Source organism: Nannospalax galili, unplaced genomic scaffold, assembly GCF_000622305.1.
Source record: "Nannospalax galili isolate Female #2095 unplaced genomic scaffold, S.galili_v1.0 scaffold85, whole genome shotgun sequence".
NCBI lineage: Eukaryota > Metazoa > Chordata > Mammalia > Rodentia > Spalacidae > Nannospalax > Nannospalax galili.
The window spans coordinates 4,254,007-4,272,262 of NW_008358866.1; the positions used below are offsets into that span (position 1 = coordinate 4,254,007).

Consider the following 18,256-nt stretch of genomic DNA (forward strand, 5'->3'; position numbering starts at 1 on the left):
CAGTTATTTGAATTACTCTATCAAAAATGCATAAAAATTCCAACCAGTTATATGTGTGTTACATAATTTTAGCCAAGGTAGATATTTAACTGCAGTAGATAAAAATTCATTTGCTTTGCTGGTGTGGCTGACATTTATCTGTTTCTGAAAAAGTCTCTTCTTTTTTCAATGAACTATATTCTCTGTTAATTTCAGAAGGAGCCCTCTTGTTTTTAGTAAAAGATGTAAATTAAATTCAGTGTCTTTTTTTATCCTTAGAACATATCCGTAGGCCATCTAGGCAACAAGTATTATCAACTACATTTTGCTGAAAGATGAAATTGGATTTTATAAGCTCCTTGAAAATCATGACATGTGGAGTTACCTGCCTTAGTGGATAGTTAAGCTCTCATACTCCAAAGTCGAATGGATTTTTGTCTTCTTTCCTTTACCTTGAAACTCTCCTTGGTATCGCCAGAACCAAGGTTTACGAGAGAGTCCTTGTGTAGGAGGTGAAGAATCAGATAGTGTTAGGGACTAAACAAAGTCCTTCCGTATCCTTCTCAGTTCTCTAGACCATGTGTTGTGGGAGTCTGCTTATGATAGACACTTTGAATCGAATGTTTTGTCACTGACAAAGATAGAAATGCAGAAACCACAAAAATTATAGCTAAAAACAATTATTCAAAGGAAGACATTTAAAAAGGAAAATCTTTGTCTCTACCTCTGCACAGTCCAGTGCAGTGCTTCCTTTCTTGAATATATATTTTTCAATCACACATGGCCGTATTTGAGGCCTTTTTTTTTTGAGTAAGTGAAAGAATTCAAATTGAGTTCTCACTGGCTGTCTTCATATATTTATGAAACCCAGGGATCTAAGCAGGAGTGAAAGGATGCATGTGAACTGGTTGTCTACTTCGGAATCCTTTCCTTTTGAAATCCTGATTAGAAATGTCTCACTGTTAATTTAAACTGAAAATCTGTGAGTTTCTGGCCTGTGGCATCCACTACAGCCCTTTTCCCTCCATTCACAAAACACTATCTTCAGAAATGATCATAATTCTATTTTTTCCTTTAAAAATGTCTATACTTTTAACTGTACAGTGTGTCGCTTCTACATTTTCATAGCTTCTAAGTTGATGTCACAGAGGCTGTATGCCTGGCTTGTCTATGTGACCCCAATTTATTCCACATAGTCTGTTCTCTGTTCACACTTGACTGATGAAAAAGAAAATAATGCTATTACTTGATAACTTGCTGCATTTAGAAATTTCAGATATATGGATGGGCTAAGGTTCCAAGGACAAGTTGCATAAACTGTACTCATGAAAGTACACTGCTGAGATTGTCTTTGAAAGTATGTAGCTTAGAATAAAGGGGCTGATTTTGCCATGGTAGTAAAATTGCAGTAGCTCAGCTCCTGCAGCTTTGATTGCTGCTTACAACTTCAGAGCTCAGATGTTAGAAAATGTAGGAGCTATAGATCATGGTGTGTTTAGAAGACACATACTAAAAGGAAAAAGAGCTCAGATCACCACTTGTATACAACGTAACATTCTTTTATTTATTTATTTATTTATTTATTTATTTATTTATTTATTTATTCATTCATTCATTCACTTATTTATGTTTTAAATTGGGCTTTCTATAACCACAGGCAGGCAAGCAATTGAAAGGCATAGAGATTGTATAATTTGATATAAAACTTCTTTACTTGCTAAGAATAGAAACAATTTTTATTGAAGCAGGACAGCTCGATATTACATTACATAATACCATAACTCACACAATAAGCCAATTTCAACTTAAGGAATTAGTTTTGCATACGCCTGGCTATTAGTATCAACTGCCAGAGGACCGATGCATTTCATTACTTTTGTTTTCCTCTGTTGGGGTTTATTGTAGTGTGATTTCTGCACACGAGGTCTTGTCAGAGTAGGAAAATAGTGAATGGCGCAACAGATTTCTCTGAGTAGTTTAAGAACGACAAAATTCAACTCTGACCTCAATGGGACCTCAATGGGGGACTCTCATATCAGGTTTTCTGTTTAACCTCCCTTGACTTCTTTCATTACCAAGAGTTTGGTGATCAGCAAGAGGACCTTGGAAAGCTACCCCTTCCAGCCTGTCCGTGGTATAACATGTCAGGAGATGCACATGAGCAAACTAATCAGCAACAAGATTAGCTACAGGAAATAATAATTTCTTGATCCTGAGTTTCTCAGAACTGAAAAGCGTCTTGTGACTAGGCAATTAGGATCAGAAGTGTGTCATTTGGCTAAAAATTCCACAGTGACAATCACCCTTCCCCTCTGTAAACCCCTAAAACAGCCTCCTGGCAAGATGATCTTTAGATAGAGACTCTAGACTGTCAGCACTTCCCCATCACTAGGCTTATCATCATAAATTGCTTTTTATACCAGAATCCAGTATGATGAATTAGCTTCTATCCTGTGGCGAAACAGACCAGGACTTTTGCATGGAAAGAATACTGAGGTAAGTAGAAAACAACACTTCCTTATTGGAGGGAGGAAGCAAACCAGCCAGAGTGGAGTAGGAGGCATGGGGGAGAGGGCACTGGAGGAGGGGGATGAATGAGAACAAAATATGCAGTGATAAAACTCATTACTTTATGCTAAGCTAAAAAAAAATCAATTAACGTATATCTTTAAAAACAGGTTCCCCTTGGGGAATGGCTATTTAAATTATTTTAATTTTCATTTATTTATTTTAATTGTGTTCCTGGGAGAAGAGAATTACTTAGTAGCAAAGACACTCAGTTCTTGGTTGGACTCTTTATTTTGCTCACTCATTTCAAATAAGCTTTCAATTTTTTTTATTGTTAAAAACTGTACTGCTATTTGGTGATGTTACTATGGTAACCAAGCCTTGGCAAACAACCATGAGTGCTGCCCAAATAGTACACAAAAATCAGAAAATAGAACAATAATGCAAGTCCAGTGAAATGCCCCCATTGTCACCTATGGAACTTTCAAACAACTAGTTGAAGAATGAAGAGATGGAAAAGATGGAGAAATATAGGGTATCAGCTTGAATGGAGACTAGAACAAAGGCATTGAGATAAAACTGGCGCCCACTGAAAGTTCTTTTCTGAGAAGCAACCATGGTACTTTTAAAGTTAAACTCAAAGCAATCAGAGAGCTTATGCTTGCTGTGGTGGCATGGGTAATTGAGAAAGCAATTCTGGTAGACTGCCTGTTTAATTGGCCAGGTTGAGAGTGGGGGCCAGGGAAGGAGAGCAAATACCCAAGTCACAATTGGTACAGATTCGTTGTTAAAGCTACATTCTAGTGATAACGTATCCATACAGGATGCATTTATGTGTAGCAGTGTTTCTCAGCCTCCTCATATCCTTTTTCTTGGTGCAGGGTCTCTTGAGAGAAGGCTTTAGCACATGATTGCTTTTTACCAAATAGAGTTCCCTAGGAGAAGCTCTGTTTATTGTGTCTCCTGTGTATTCACTGAATCCATTCTTTACTGTCTTTACTGAGCAACAATTTTCAGTTTGCATTCTTGTCACCCTTTTTCTTGATGGCAGTTGCTTCCAGCATTTCCTCTGAAGTCCCTCCTTCTATCCCTTGTTGGCAAAGTGAATGTTCTATAATGCTAGATTGATCATGTCACTGACTTCTAATCTTTTAATAGCTTCTGACCACTTCTGGGAACACATCCTTGCTTTTCCTTTCATGATAAGTCCCTGACTACTTATAGCCATGTTATTTGCCCTATACCATTAACCAACCTACCAGTTCCTGAAGGCATTGTCTACCACCCCAGTCTGCCATCCCTCCAGCTAGCAAGCAAGCAGAGAGTGGTTAGGAAAGGAAACAATTTAGTTGGTTGGCTTTTGAACTCATTTATTGAAATGAGAACTGTCAGGAAATCCTTTCTGCCTCCATTTGCTGTTCTAGTTACACAAATAATGTTTTTCCCTTTCTCAATTTTATCAGGAAACTCATTTCTATTTGGTAAAACACATTCAGATTTATTGACAAAATTTTACTCTTTTAGGAATAGTTGTATGAATCAGCAAAACTATTAACATTTATTTTTCAGAAAAGTACTATCATGAGTTTGCAATATTAAAAAAAAGTCCAATCAAAATTCCAATAACTAGGAAGCTCATTCAAGGTATAGGCAACACTGACCTATATCTGAAAGTTCCAGCAGAGGTGTCTACAATGAACTGGTAGTGGGGAAGTGAGAAAAATGACATTATCCCATAATTATTGGGGAAAATTCATATCCGAAGAACATGTACTCTAGGTAACATCCAGATAGCTCCTCTATATGGAATTAGAGAAAGTCAGATGGAATAACTGTTTTATTGATGGCAGGCCAGTTCTGATGTTTCAAAAAGCATGAATTAGAGTTAGCTTATAGAAATAAGATATTGAAAATGGGGAGATTCTGGCAACTTGTAGCTCTTAACCTCAAAAAGAACTTCACTTAGACTAATGCAGTGATGTAAAAATGTGAGTATGAATCATAGGTCTTGATGAATTGGTGAATTCCACATTCTGAGTTTCATAACAAATTTAGGATAATGCCTTCGAGAATGTAATTCTACTGAGGTCTTTGATGGTGATGGTACTGTTGATCTGGGGTTAGACTTAGAGAATCACTGGGCTAAATTATAAAAAAAGAGTACATTCTATTTTCATGAACAAAGTGTATAATTATAAACTGGGTATAACTCTTTTAATTACAATGTGAGTTCTGTATTTACTGATAGGAAATGGTTACAAAACACTATGTATAAAGAGAGATAATATCTTTTATTTCAGCAAAATTAAATAATATCTTTTCCTTAAAAGAAAAAAAAATACTCAGAATGGTAAAACCAAGAAAGACTTGTTGAAAATTTCAAAAGCACTTGAGGATAGGTTGCACAAATGATGTAGTTTAATGCTTATGTATAATTAATACTTGCTCATAAAAACAATCCTGTTCAAAATAAAAAAATCCTCATGAAAACACATACTACTTTGAACCCAGGGTGTAGCATCTTTTCAGTTGTCTAATACATAAACAGTAACAAGGCCCTCAGATAATACCAGAATTAAGGCACAGACTGTTGCTGAGAATTACAATAATAGTAATAAAATAAGAAGATTATTTTTCTTGGGAAAAGGGAATAAAATAAGATAAAATGGGAATTAAAGTATCGAACAGTTTTTATTATGTCTCAGTAAATCACACTTTAACAAGAATCTTGTTTTTGATAGCAATGAAATTGGTACTAGAATAAATTAACATTCACTTTTTAAAGATTTGTTTTATTTTTAATTATGTATACCTGTGTATTTATATGTAAGGATGTGCATATATGAGCAGGTGCCTGCAGAGCCCAGAAGAGTATGTCAGTTCCCCCAGTGCTGGAGTTCCAGGCGGCTGTGGGCAGCCACACGTTGGTGCTGGGATCTGAACTCTGATCCTCTATAGAGCAGTACTTGCTTTTAACTACTGCGTCACCTCTCCAGCCCTGACGTTCTTTTAGTTTTGCTTTTTTAAAAGTAGTATTAGAGTATGTCCTGACATGAATACACATTAAGCTCATGTGTGTTCTTTTGAACCTACCTTTTGAAATACTGTAAAACAATTTTTTTTTTTTGGTTTTTTTTTTGAGACGAAGTCTCCCTGTAGCCGCAGCTGGCCTGGATTTACTAATGGAGACCAGGCTGGCCTCGAACTCACAGCGATCCACCTGCCTCTGCTCCCCGAGTGCTGGGATTGGAATATTGTAAAATATTTTGAATGTCCATATTATGACGATCTTTATGTAGTATATTGGGTTTCTCCAGAGAAGCAGAACCAGCATGTATTTGCTATAATTCCTGTGAAATATTGGCTGTTGAGATGATGGAACTTGAGAAGCAGAAGAATCTACCACAAATACACTGAAGTTCTAGGGAAGATACTGATGTGAGTCAGAGACCCAAGGGCCAAGAGACCCAAGAGAATTGTGGTTAAATTCTGCTCCCAAGCTGAGTGTCTGAGAATCAGTAGTGCTGGGGCAAGAGATGATGTCCTAACTTAATAGTCATACAGAGGTGCATATGAATAGAGCCACTTTTTAAATTCTCCTTGAGACCATCCACATTGGGTAGGGCCATCTTCTTTACTCAGGTCACCAGTTCAAATGCAACTTTTTTGGAAATATCCTCACAGATGTTCTCAAGAATGTATAGGTATTGTGTGGCCAGTCAAGTTTATACATAATTTACCATCACACACAGATGAACATGTTCTTTGCTAAAACAAGAACATGTACCGATATTTTGTAAATGTTTTCAGTTGTAGGGATAAGATGAAAATGAGTTTTTCTAGGTGACTTGAATTAAGAAACATAAGTTAATCAGAGCACCTTATTCTCTGAGTTTTGCCATCTCCCTGATATATGAAGATGAAATTATCTGTCTTCAAAGCTTTTGGAGTATTTCCAAATCTGATAATAAGGTATGTTGAGGTGCTCCAAACAGTCGTTCCCACAGACCACGGTGAGATGTGTATCGAAGCCATTGTAACCCACTGAGATAATTGTATAGATGTTGAATTCTGAAAAGAAACACAATCATCATATAAAGTAAGTTAAAAATCAAAATGGGTACCTTTATTATATTTGGAAACATTTAGAACTTATATAATATGGTTGTGCAGAAATTAAACCAATAATGCCTCAAACAAAGATGACAATAATATTCAATAGTATTGAGATTCTCTTTATTATAGTAAAGTGTTCTTAGTTTTTTTGATGTTGTTTTGTTTGTTTGGTTTTTGAGACAGAGTCTTCCTGCAGCCCAGCTGGCCTGGAACTCACGAGTAGACCAGGCTTGTCTCAGTCTCAGAGATTCACCTGCCTCTGCCTCCCAAGTGCTGGCACGAAAGGCGTGTGCCATCCCTCCCAGTCTAAGTGTTTTTATTTATATTTGATTCATGCTATCACCAGAGTTGGTGTATGACCTAGGTCATTTGCGTTGCTGGAAATATTTTTAGTTAAGAGAGTTCACTCTAACATATTGCAAACACTCAATGTATAGAAACTAAATGAAATTATTTATTACAGATCAGAACATTAATTTATGGGCATAGAAATTCTACGAAATCTCATGACTAATCAAAAATATGTATTTGAAGTGATTTGCTGTTGTAAATTCAGCCTTTTGGAACTTCCTACCTTTTTTTCTAGTTTCAGTATTAGACTGCTCTGTTGCTTAATTCCCACTATAATTAATTAATTTATAAATAATGTATACCTCATCATCTCCCAAGAAAGGATTTAAGGAGGCTGCATTTAACTAGGAAACTACCATAAATTTATAATGAGATGGATTTCATACTCTCTCTTCAGTGTCTGGAAGGTCATTCTTCTTTGCACAGGAAAATAGAGCAGCGGCTTCTTCCTTCTCTGCCTGCTTCACAGTCGGGTGGAAGGTTTGAGCAATACTAGTCCTTAGGGATACAGGTCAGGTTCAAATTCTCCTTCTTCCACATGAGGCAAAGAATGTAATCTTTCTGTACCCACTTTCTATCTTTAAAATGTGGATATTGACTATTATCTCCAAATGTTTAGAAGATGAATCTTTACACATAGCATTTTAGAAGGAAGTACTATCATATTGTTAACCATAGATATACCTTTCTGTTCAATCAAAACCACATTTCTTCCAAGATGCTGTACATACCTCCTTAAACTAGTCCTCATGCTGTGTTATAATAGGAGCCTGCACTTTCCCCATGACACTAATGATTTTTCATTGGTATTTAAGTCTTTCAACCTGTGTCTCCCAGAAAGCTTGTAATTTGTCTGGCTAGCTCAGTACTCTTTCTCTGATCTCTAATTGATGTCCAGGGTGAAGCAGTTATTCAGTAACTATTGAATGAATGCATTCAAAGACCTTTCTGTAAAAATGGTAACTGATTGGTCTACAGCTCATGTATTTAGTGTCTTCAGCAATAGTGTCTTACCATGAAGTTTTGGTGAGTAGCCAAGAGCAGGGGCAATGGCCAATAGTGTGTGAGGGTGTATAGGACCCCTGGTCAATAGCTTCAAAAGGAGTTCATTTATGGCATTGGGCATTTTTTGTTACCTGATGGTGTCTAGTAGAGGCAATGTCCTCCTGTTATAAGGTGACTCCTTTAATCTTTTTTTTATAATGCATAGATATATACTTTAAGATGCTTCTATAGTGATAGGCTTCCATTTATAGTGGTAGGCTTCCATATGGATTTTTCTAAAAGGCCTTTGGTGTTAGCTATCCCTCCCCATAACTCCTCCCTTGCCCTGCCCGCCCATTCCCCACCCCATTTAGCTCTTTCTAGTTTATTATTCCCTTTTCTCCTTTATATCACTACCATCTATCACTCCTCCCATGAAGCCGCCTCCCTCCCTTCATGGCAGTTTATTAGTTTCCTGGCTTCTCTGGATTTTTCAAATTGGAAATATCCAGGATTTCAAAGCTGGCATCCAACTATGAGAGAGAACATATGATATTTGTCTGTCTGAGTCCAGGTTACTTCCTCAGGATGATTGTTTTCAGTTCTGTCCACTTACCTGTAAATTTAATAATTTCATTTTTAAGAGCTGAATATATTCCATTATGTATGTTCACCACACCTTCATTATCCATTCATAAGTGGGTGGATATTTACATTGTTACATAAGCTGTAGAACAAACAGGAGAAATCAAGCTTATACTGACTTCAGTCTCATCTCTGCTAACTAGCTTTCATAGTGATGTAAGGTGCTATGCATGCTGCCGGAAGGAAAAAATAGTCATCAACCTTACTCAGCTGTGAATCCTGTGAACCACAACAAAAACAGTAAGATATGCCTGCTGGTATAGGGTGGCATTAATATCATGGGAGTAACCAACCACGTTCTAATTGGATTTAAGTTTCCACTTTATAGGATGGAGTCCATTCCTGACACTGATTTCAGGCTTAGGAACTTGAGGTTAGACAGGTCACAGGGCATAGGGGAGAGCGTAATACTAGTTTTCTACTAAATATTTGTAGTATTAAACTGACTACTAATGATTTATTGTTATACTCACTGATTAATGCATCTCGTGACTCTCATAAGGAACATTTGGCAACTGATGGCTGCTTGGAGTCATTCTCTTTCAAATATGTGACTCTTGGTAGGTTAGCCAGGCTCCGTTGGATGGACCCACACTGAAGAACATTTGGAGATACAAGTTAGTCTATAGTCCATATAATACCTTACCTTATATATGTGTGTGTAGGTAAGGATAGGGGAAGAGATCAAAATACCATCAAATTACATTGTATGAAAACTGAAAAAATTCATTAAAAATTTAAAAAGTAATTTAAATGGGATTAACCAGCAATTACTTTGTTTTGAAATTTATTTTCAAGTTTTTGATAGTGAATATGTGTTCCTTTATGCACCATTTTAAGTTACTATAGTAAGACAGTCAAGGGGCTGAAGGTTGTAATTCACATTTGGTATATTTGTATGTGTGTATGTGTTCTTGTATGTGTGAGTGCACATGCATATACATGTATGCAGAGGTCAACTTCAGGTGTTTTTCTTCAGGAGCTGTCCATCTTGTTTTACTTAATTATTATTTTGTTTGTATGTATGTGCATGCACATGTGTGTATGTATGTGCTTGTTTGCAGGTGTGTGTATGTGGGGGGGGGCTTATAGACCAGAGGTTGACTTGGGATGCCTTCCTTGATTACTTTCTATCTTACATATTGAGGCAGGGTCTCTTACTGAGCAGGGAGCTTGCCAATTGTATTGGTCTGGCTAGCCAGCTTGCCCTGGGGATCTCTTATCTTCACTTCCTGAGTGCTGGGATTACAGGTGGCCTCAACGTCTACTCACATTTACATGGGCACTGAGATCCCAACACAGCTCCTCATGTTTATTGGGCAAGCACTTAATCAACTCAGACATATCCCCAGTTCCCAGCTTGTTCTTTAAGACAGGATTTCTCATTGGCCTGGAGCTCACTGAGTGGGTTAGACTTGCTTCCCACCACCATTTCTCAGGGGTTCATCTGTTCTTTGTCTTGTCTCTCCAGTTCTGGGATTACAAGTAATGCATACCATCATGTCTGGTTTTTTTTTTAATATGGGTTGTGAGGATCAAATTCAGGTCCTCCTGCTTATATAGAACGCCCTTTACTGATGGAGCTCTTTCCTTAGCCTTTAACATTTTATTTTTTGGGGAATATTAGAGTCAATAAGTGGTTTTCAAATAGAGGTAATTTTGTAAGATATTGCCACCCAAGAGATGTTGGAGACAATTTTATCATCACAACTGGGAAACTGCTACTAGAAACTAGTGAACAGAGACCAGGAATGCACAAATAGCTCTTTTCCCATGAAAATCAAGTCTGAAAAATTAACAATGTTAAGGTTAAGAAACCCTGGCATACATAGATGTAACTTTGTAAAATAAACTGCTGTAACTTCCGAAATTGACTAAGATGTTAAATATAGGACAACAAAATTTGAAAGTTAATTAATAAAATTTATTGTGATAAGTGATTTGCTTTTTGGTATAATTTTCTAATAGTTAAGTAGAAATAAGTATTTAAGGAGGCTTAGTTTCCAATAATTCCTATGTTAGAAGAGGCGTTTATAATATATAGTAGATTTTTCTCTTTATAACCAATGGAGTGATTCTAAAAGTGCCAATTGACTGTTTGTGTACTTGTAAACAACCAGTTGGACAGATTCTAAAAAGAGCAGTTAATATATCAACCTAGCCAAAACTATTTGGCAGAATATAAATAACCACATTACTTGTAGACTGTTGATTTGTGGCGCTAGATGAATAAAGTAGAAATAAGACAGAGATACTGCTCCTGAAGCTTAGTCTATTTGAATGTAACATCTGGACTAGTGACCAGGTTATGCTGCAGTAACAAGATCTCAGTGGTCTGATACAACAAAGGTTTGTGTCTTCTTCAGAGTCAAATGTGCATATGTGTGACTCTTGCTGACAGATTATCTCTGTGTGACAATTTGGCAAACAGACTGAGGAAGTGGTACCATCCTGGAACTGCACTCTTTGGAACAGATGGCTGTGCTAGTTGGAGTGGGAGGGAAAAAAAGAAGGGGTAATTTCATGTTGTTCATCAAGACTTGTATCTGGAATTTGTCTAAGTAACATCCAGTAATATTTTGTTGCCCTTGAAAAATCAAATGACCATGCCTAGGTTCAGGAACACAGAGAAGTTTAATCTTTCCTTGTTGTAGCAGAGAAATAGAAATATTCCTGAATATGAACACTATTTGTTACAGCCAGATTTAGTATTTGCTTACCTCTATCTATGGCTGCTTGTATGACTCTTAAGGAAGGGAGTTTGCTAAGTACGCATATGCCGTATCTCACACAGAGTCACCCGCCTGTCATAGAAATACACTTAGTGTATTTCTAATATACTTCTAAATGTTCGAATTTCTCTGTAAAATCTTTATAAGTTGCTACGGCCTCTGGTTTCTCAGTAAGGTAGCATATTCCACAGAGTACTGGATGCTAAAGGCAAAGATGTTGGCCTTCTCATTTATATAATGGTGGGTGATCAAAACATTGTATTCTCTGGTAAAATAAATTATGATACCTCAGAAAAATGATTAATTTTAGGGTAAAATAAAGGGACATCAATGAAATCTTGCAATGGTTGCAGATTGCTTTTAAGCTACATCCCAGACAAAATCATTTCCTCTGCTATAAGAATGCTTTACTGGGCAGCTTTGAGAAGCACAGCTTGTGTACCTAATTTGGATTCAACTTTGAATTAGGTATTTTCTTAGCTGTCTTCAGTTTGATGGAAATGATCACATCATCATGTTTTCAACAACAGCACTTCTCCAGGAACCTATTATTATATACATCATGGAAATAAGGGTTTCTTTTACAAAATGAAATTCATTATTTCTATTCTGTATCTTACTAGCTGCTTGATAAGAGAAACTGGATAATTCAACTGATTCCTGTGTTCACTATTCTGGGCCTCTGCATGGAGCTGAGACAAGGTATCAAACTACACCCACTATCCTTATCTTGCAATGTGTCCATGATTTATATTACTACAACCATACGGAATTCAGTCATTAATTCATCAAAAAACTTTCGGACTCCATATGTTACTAACATCATGCTGGATGCTAGGGATTAGGACAAGATGAACGAGCCTGCTCCCCCCTTCGCGGATCTATAGTAGAGTATGGCTACAAGGAGGGTGGAGAAATAGTTCATTCATTTCACATATTTGTATTTATCTGTGAGATGAGACAGACACCAGGCAACAGTATAGTGAATGAGAGGCAGTAGAGTGTAATATTTAAGACAAGTGTTTTGGCAGCTGGACTGTCTGGAATCAGATTGCATTGTGGGGGTTTATAGATGAGCTTAAGAGAGCTCATGCCCCAGTTTCCTCACCTTAAAATTGGGATGATACAAATTTTACTCATGTGGCATTTTTACGATAATGAGTCAGGACATATAGTATGAGCTTTTACTACTCTTCATCACTTTCTCCTCATGTCCTTGTTGTGGGTGGCATCACTATCAGTCTAAGGGTGTTGTTGGGTTTGTTTTCTCAGTCAGTTGAAGAATTAAAAGGCAGGAAAAATCTCAGACCAGCAGAGAGCAACAGTAAAACTTTTATTGAAAGATAAAGAATCACATCCATACACATAAAGAATCACACATACATGCATACAATCATACAGAACATGAAGCTCTCTGCAAGTGGACAGGGGACCTGGAAAACGAAATCCAATGTCTCCTGGGGAGAATCTGGGTTTTAAGGGTTTCAGTGGTTTGCCCTTCCTTAATTTTGGATTGGTTGACTCAAAGAAGTGGGTACTGATAGGCTTATGGTTCCAAATGATGAGGTGTTCAGGTCTATGTGACTCTAAGCAGGTTAGTTGAAGGGGCCCTGTTGGAATTAAAAATAACGCCTTCTTTCCTGCCAGAGATCAGGAAGAAGCAGGAAGTGTGTTATCTTTATTGCTTCTCAGTGACTCTGTCAGGATCGCTTATACTCTACTACATCCTCAAATTTATAGTCTTTCTTATTGTTTTTCCCTTTTAATTTCTTTAGACCAACTATCATCTAAATACTGTTAATGTACATTATATATATATGATATTGTGATTTAGGAAATTTATGTTTGGTCTTTTTTGCCCTTGGTTTCTGACTCAGAGTTCCTAAATCCCTTAGAATGTCCTAGGTGATCAGACAGTCTTCTGTTCTAATGAAGTAACTCTTGGTGGACCTCTAGATGGGGGCTATTAACCAGAAAGACTAAACCATAATTAGAGGCTTGGGACTTTCCTTCATCCCCTATCCTCCAAGGAGAGGGACTGGATATTGAGTTAATAATTGATTATGTTATATGATAAAGTCATAATCAGCCCTAGAAGAAAAGGGTTAGTGAACACTTAGGAATGCTAGGAGGGAGCAGAGACACACTTTTGCACAGGAGCCCTCTGGGACCTCACCTGTGTACCTCTTCATCTGGTGGTTTACCTCTATCCTTGACTGTATCCTTTATTATATAAACATAAAAAAGTGTTTTTTCTGGAGCTGGAAAGATGGCTCAGTGGTTAAGAGCACTGGCTGCTCTTGCAGAGGACCCCTGTTTGATTTCCAGCACCCACATGGAGGCTAACAACAGCCCCTAACTACAATTCTAGGGAAATCCGATGTCCCCTTCTGACCTTCGCAGGCATTGCATGACACAGGTACACTTATACGCATGCAGATAATACACTTATACACATAAAGTAAAAATAAAAAAATAAAATATATTCAGACAAAACAAAACAAAACAAAACAAAAAAAACAAGTGTTTTCCTGGGCAAAACTGAGGCTTTAAAGGCTCATGGAATCTCTTGGTTTTTTGAGACATTCAAGAAATGACATTTCAAAATACGACACTTTGGTATGCTGACTACTCAGAACTAAGAATGCTTGAGAAACAGCGACCAGCATGGCAGTTAAAGACTTTCTCTGAGCATCTCTTATCAAGTTCCTCCAAAAGAAACCCAACTGTCATGAATGCCACCTGGGAATCTTACCAACTAGTGAAGATTAACTTAGATCACAACAGAGGAAACTGGAGGGTGACAACTGCCCAGACAGATGGTTACTTGTTCTTTTGAGAGCTACCCAGAGACAGCCTTTCAGACAGAACTTTTGTCTGTGTTGATGTAGAGCCTGATGGAATATTAAGGAAAATATGGATTTTAATCCTTGTTTTCTCTGTTTCTGTCAGCAAAGTTTAGCTGATAAGGTTATGGTTAGAATGCTAACACTGCTAGATAGAACCACTTGCTTTGTGTCCTGGTGAAACTTCCCCAGTTCTGTTTGTCACAGATTCTGCATTGGTTTTCAGACAGATGATTTTTTTAACATTAGTTTTTTTTTTCTAAATTTATAATAGTTGCCTAATTTAGAGACTAGTTGATTAATATATGTTTTTTTTCATTGTTAACCAGTGCCTAAGGTAATAAATGATATGTGCTACTTTCCTTCCAGGTTCAAATTTTGAGACGAGTTTGCTGGACCATGATGCAACCTAAATAAAATACCTGCTTCCCGTACACTGTTGGTGCCTGCCTGGTCTTTCCTGAAACAGTGTAACAAGACAATTTTTATTCACTGTTCCCCAAATGATACTGTTGTTGACATTGCTCCTACTCCAGAAGTCCAAGCTTCTATTTATTTCTGTAGCTCAGGATACCCCATAATATCAATCATCTGACCTTTCTTCAAGCCTCAGATTTTGTGGAACTAGTATGAATTTGTATGTCATTAAAAAACTTATTTATAGCTCAACCAAAGAAACTAGATGGATGATGGGAAGCCATTTTTTAAAATCTCTTTAATTTGTGACTAGAAGTTAGAAGTACTAGAGGCCTGGGCTGGTAATTGGCATCTGAAATGGAGCAATCTTGTGGGACTGAGCCCTTAAAATGTGGCATCTGATGTCATTCAACTCCACATTGATTGTTTCAGGGTTGAATTGCAGTGAAGGACACTGAGCTGGTATCCAGACAACTCAGAGAACTGCTGAGTATGGGGAAAATCTCTTCACAAATTTGGTAGGTAGAAGTATTGTGAGGGATGGGAAAGTTAACTGTGGTGTCATTTTCTGGTGTTTGTGTGTGTGTGTGTGTGTGTGTGTGTGTGTGTGCATGTACATGTCTTATAATTGTAAGTTTTTTTTTCTTTTTTAATCCAAAGGGAAAAAGCCCTTGCTAATCACATTCTTCAAGGGACTTAACCAGGTATGGCACCTGATACAAGGGCGAGACAACCCCAATCAGAAGTTAAGTTTCACAGGAGCCTCTTCTGTATTTCCAGGCTCTGAAACTCCAAAATGTCTCCTTTTTGCTTCCATTATGGAGACTGACTCTTGTTGCATGTGTGGACATTCATCAGGGGTGCACAAAATTGTCAACAACTTGTGGGGCCACCTTGGCAACAGAGCAGCAAGTGCTGCTACTTCATAATTTTGTACTGCCTTTGTGAAAGAGCTGCACCAGTGTGATTTAATTCTGCCAAGAAAAAGGTGCAGAGAGAACTCAGTGGAGACTCATTCTTCAGTAATATTTGCATTTTATAAGAAGCATACATATAAATTTCCCATTCTATAGTAATATGGTTTTAATCTTAATGAATGCCATTTTGGCGGTTCTCTTCAGAGAGTGGAATTAACATTCACATGTGAACAGGAAATGTTAAAGTGTTATTAGTCTCCTGAGGGTTTTGCTTCTGGTTTTGCAGCTTCAGAGATTTCATCATACTTTAGGTGTAGCAAAATATCACCATTTCTACTTAGAATGAAACTCTCCAAGGTTTCTGTATATTTCAGGCTAGAGTTTGATTTTTTTCAGAAGAGAAATGTTTTTTTCTGAATCCTGAAAATAACCAGGTGTAAAAAGTCAGTTGAAAAGCCCACAAAACTGTCATGAGTGTTATTAGGAAGCTTTTTTTTTTTTTAAATGACAACCTTCTTGTTATTAACACATTGTTTAATTAAGCCATGTAAGCTATTAATATGGTTCTGTGCAACTATACCATTTCTATTTGTGTATTTATCAATTAATTCCTTGCCTTATCCTACAAAGCCTCATTTTGTCCTGATTTTCTACTACCTTGTTGTCCCCCCCGCAACGTGTCATCAAGACGTTTGTATATAAGTCATATAGAGTGACCATTGACTTGAGATTGCTGTCTAATTTCTTGTTCTTGTTACTTTTCTTTCTTTTTAGTATGGAGTCCTTTCTCAATTATTCCCCAGGCCTTGAAAATTTTGCCTTATACTGAGATTCTTAAGTTAAAATAGGATAATATTCCAGGGTTTGGTTATCCAGTATTCAGTTCAAGGGGCATGAAACTTTTAGAGAATAGCTTCATGTATACACAAACATACTCACCACCACATATAAAAATTCGTACCCATCTTTGTCATGTAAAATTATTTTGATAGATGCTGGTGCTATTTTGCATTTAAACCTTAAGGCTTTTCTTCATGATAGTCTTTCATAACAAAGACAGTCAATAAGGAAATGTATCACAGGTATCCAAACACAGTTAAACAGAATGAATGAGTTCTGGTGTTCTTCAACACAATGGAGTAGCCATGCTTCACAACAACCTACATAATAGGTTAGATTCATACATATTATATGAAGATCTGGAGAAGAGCTTGAAGACTTCAAACATGAATTGATGAGAGAAATCATCCTGATTTTGTCAGTGTATGCTCTACGCATGTGTTGAAATATCACACTTGACCCATTAATATGTATAATTAATACGTTATTAAAATTCCTCCAAACATTAATAAATAAAGATAACCAAAACAAAAAATGTTTACTGAGGATCTTAACTGACCATATTCTCATTTTTTCACATCCTAGTCCTATGAAAAGTATGAAGGTCTGGAAGCTAAGATATGTGACCAGTGCCATACAGCTGCTTTCAAGTGACAAAGCTCAGATTTAACTCAGCCGTTATTTCTCTGAGGGCTCCACTGGACACAGCAGTCCCAACTATCTGCCTCAGACCTGGGGTGAATACAGAACTCTTTGCCTCAATACTGTGGTATCCAAATCAAATTTGCATTTTGAGGAAATTCCCAGGTGGCTTGTATGTACATAAAAGACTGGAAATATGGTTCTATTATTTATTTACTTATTTATTTATTTATTTGTTTATTTATATATGAGTGTATTGCCTGCATGTGTGCAAGTGCACCAGCATCATGCAATCCCTGTGGAGGTCAGAAAAGGGCATTGGATTCCCTGGAACTGGAGTTACAAATGGTTGTTAGCCAATGTGTGGGTGCTGGAATTTGAATCCAGTCTTCTGCAAGAACAGTCAGTAAGTACTCTTAACTGCTGAGCTATCTCTCCAGTTAAGGAAGTATGGTTCTTAAAAATAGTTTTAGATAGCTAACTATAAAGCTCTGTAAAGGTTCTCTTCCAAGGCTTTTTAGTGTCTGGGCTTTTCTGATGTTCACTTAAATTACACTGCATTCCACTATCTGTCAACTATTATGCTTCACATCTGGTTTCAGTCTTGTCTACCAAAGGTAGACTCGTGCTGGGTCCTACAGTGTTTGTTAGTGATATGTTTTGATGATATTACTGTCAGTTCAAATGGCCTTGTAGTCATAAGACAAGAAGGATTCATTCTTCCCTAACTTCTTCATCTCTACATGTATTGAGATCTTGTCACATTCCCTTCCAGACTTACTTTTGCTTGCTTAAGTCTTTTTATTTTTATTTTTTGTAACATTCTCTTTATGCCTTCCAAACATTAGAAGTTAGCTCTAGTGATAAAGTTCACTTAAAAGAGGCAATATAAAAAGAGAAAGTATATAGACAAATGCAAGGAGGGAAAACACTCATAGCATGTACAGGAAATAAATTAGTTGCTGCTGTTGAAAATGGAATTTAATTCTCATCCTTTGGCTCGTGAAGTCAAACGGAATATAAGAGGCTGCTGAGTGTTCAAACTAGGCTGAATAGAGTCCTTCATGTTCATTTAGACAGAAACATATTGTCCTGCCACTGAATGCCAAGAAAAATATTTTAAATATTTATTTGCCTGAAAGTTCATAAGGCAGCATAATAGTTTTGCAAAAAAGTTGTTAAAATATGCCTTTCTTTGCCTTTAATAAATGCTAAGGTCATTAGGGCATCACTTTGAAGTTAGATTTTGTGGAGCAGTTTTGGGGAGATTGAAAATAAC

At 37.0% G+C, this 18,256-nt stretch overlaps 1 long non-coding RNA gene across 1 annotated transcript in view; it reads left to right on the plus strand.

Annotated features, from left to right (window-relative positions):
- Positions 1-14,632, plus strand: part of LOC115068310 — a 16,815-nt gene extending 2,183 nt beyond the window's left edge. Inside the window, exons 2-4 of the long non-coding RNA XR_003847677.1 lie at positions 2,403-2,475; positions 11,939-12,017; positions 14,531-14,632. This is a non-coding gene — a long non-coding RNA (uncharacterized LOC115068310). The remainder of the gene's footprint in view (positions 1-2,402; positions 2,476-11,938; positions 12,018-14,530) is intronic.
- The last annotated feature ends 3,624 nt before the right edge of the window (positions 14,633-18,256 follow it).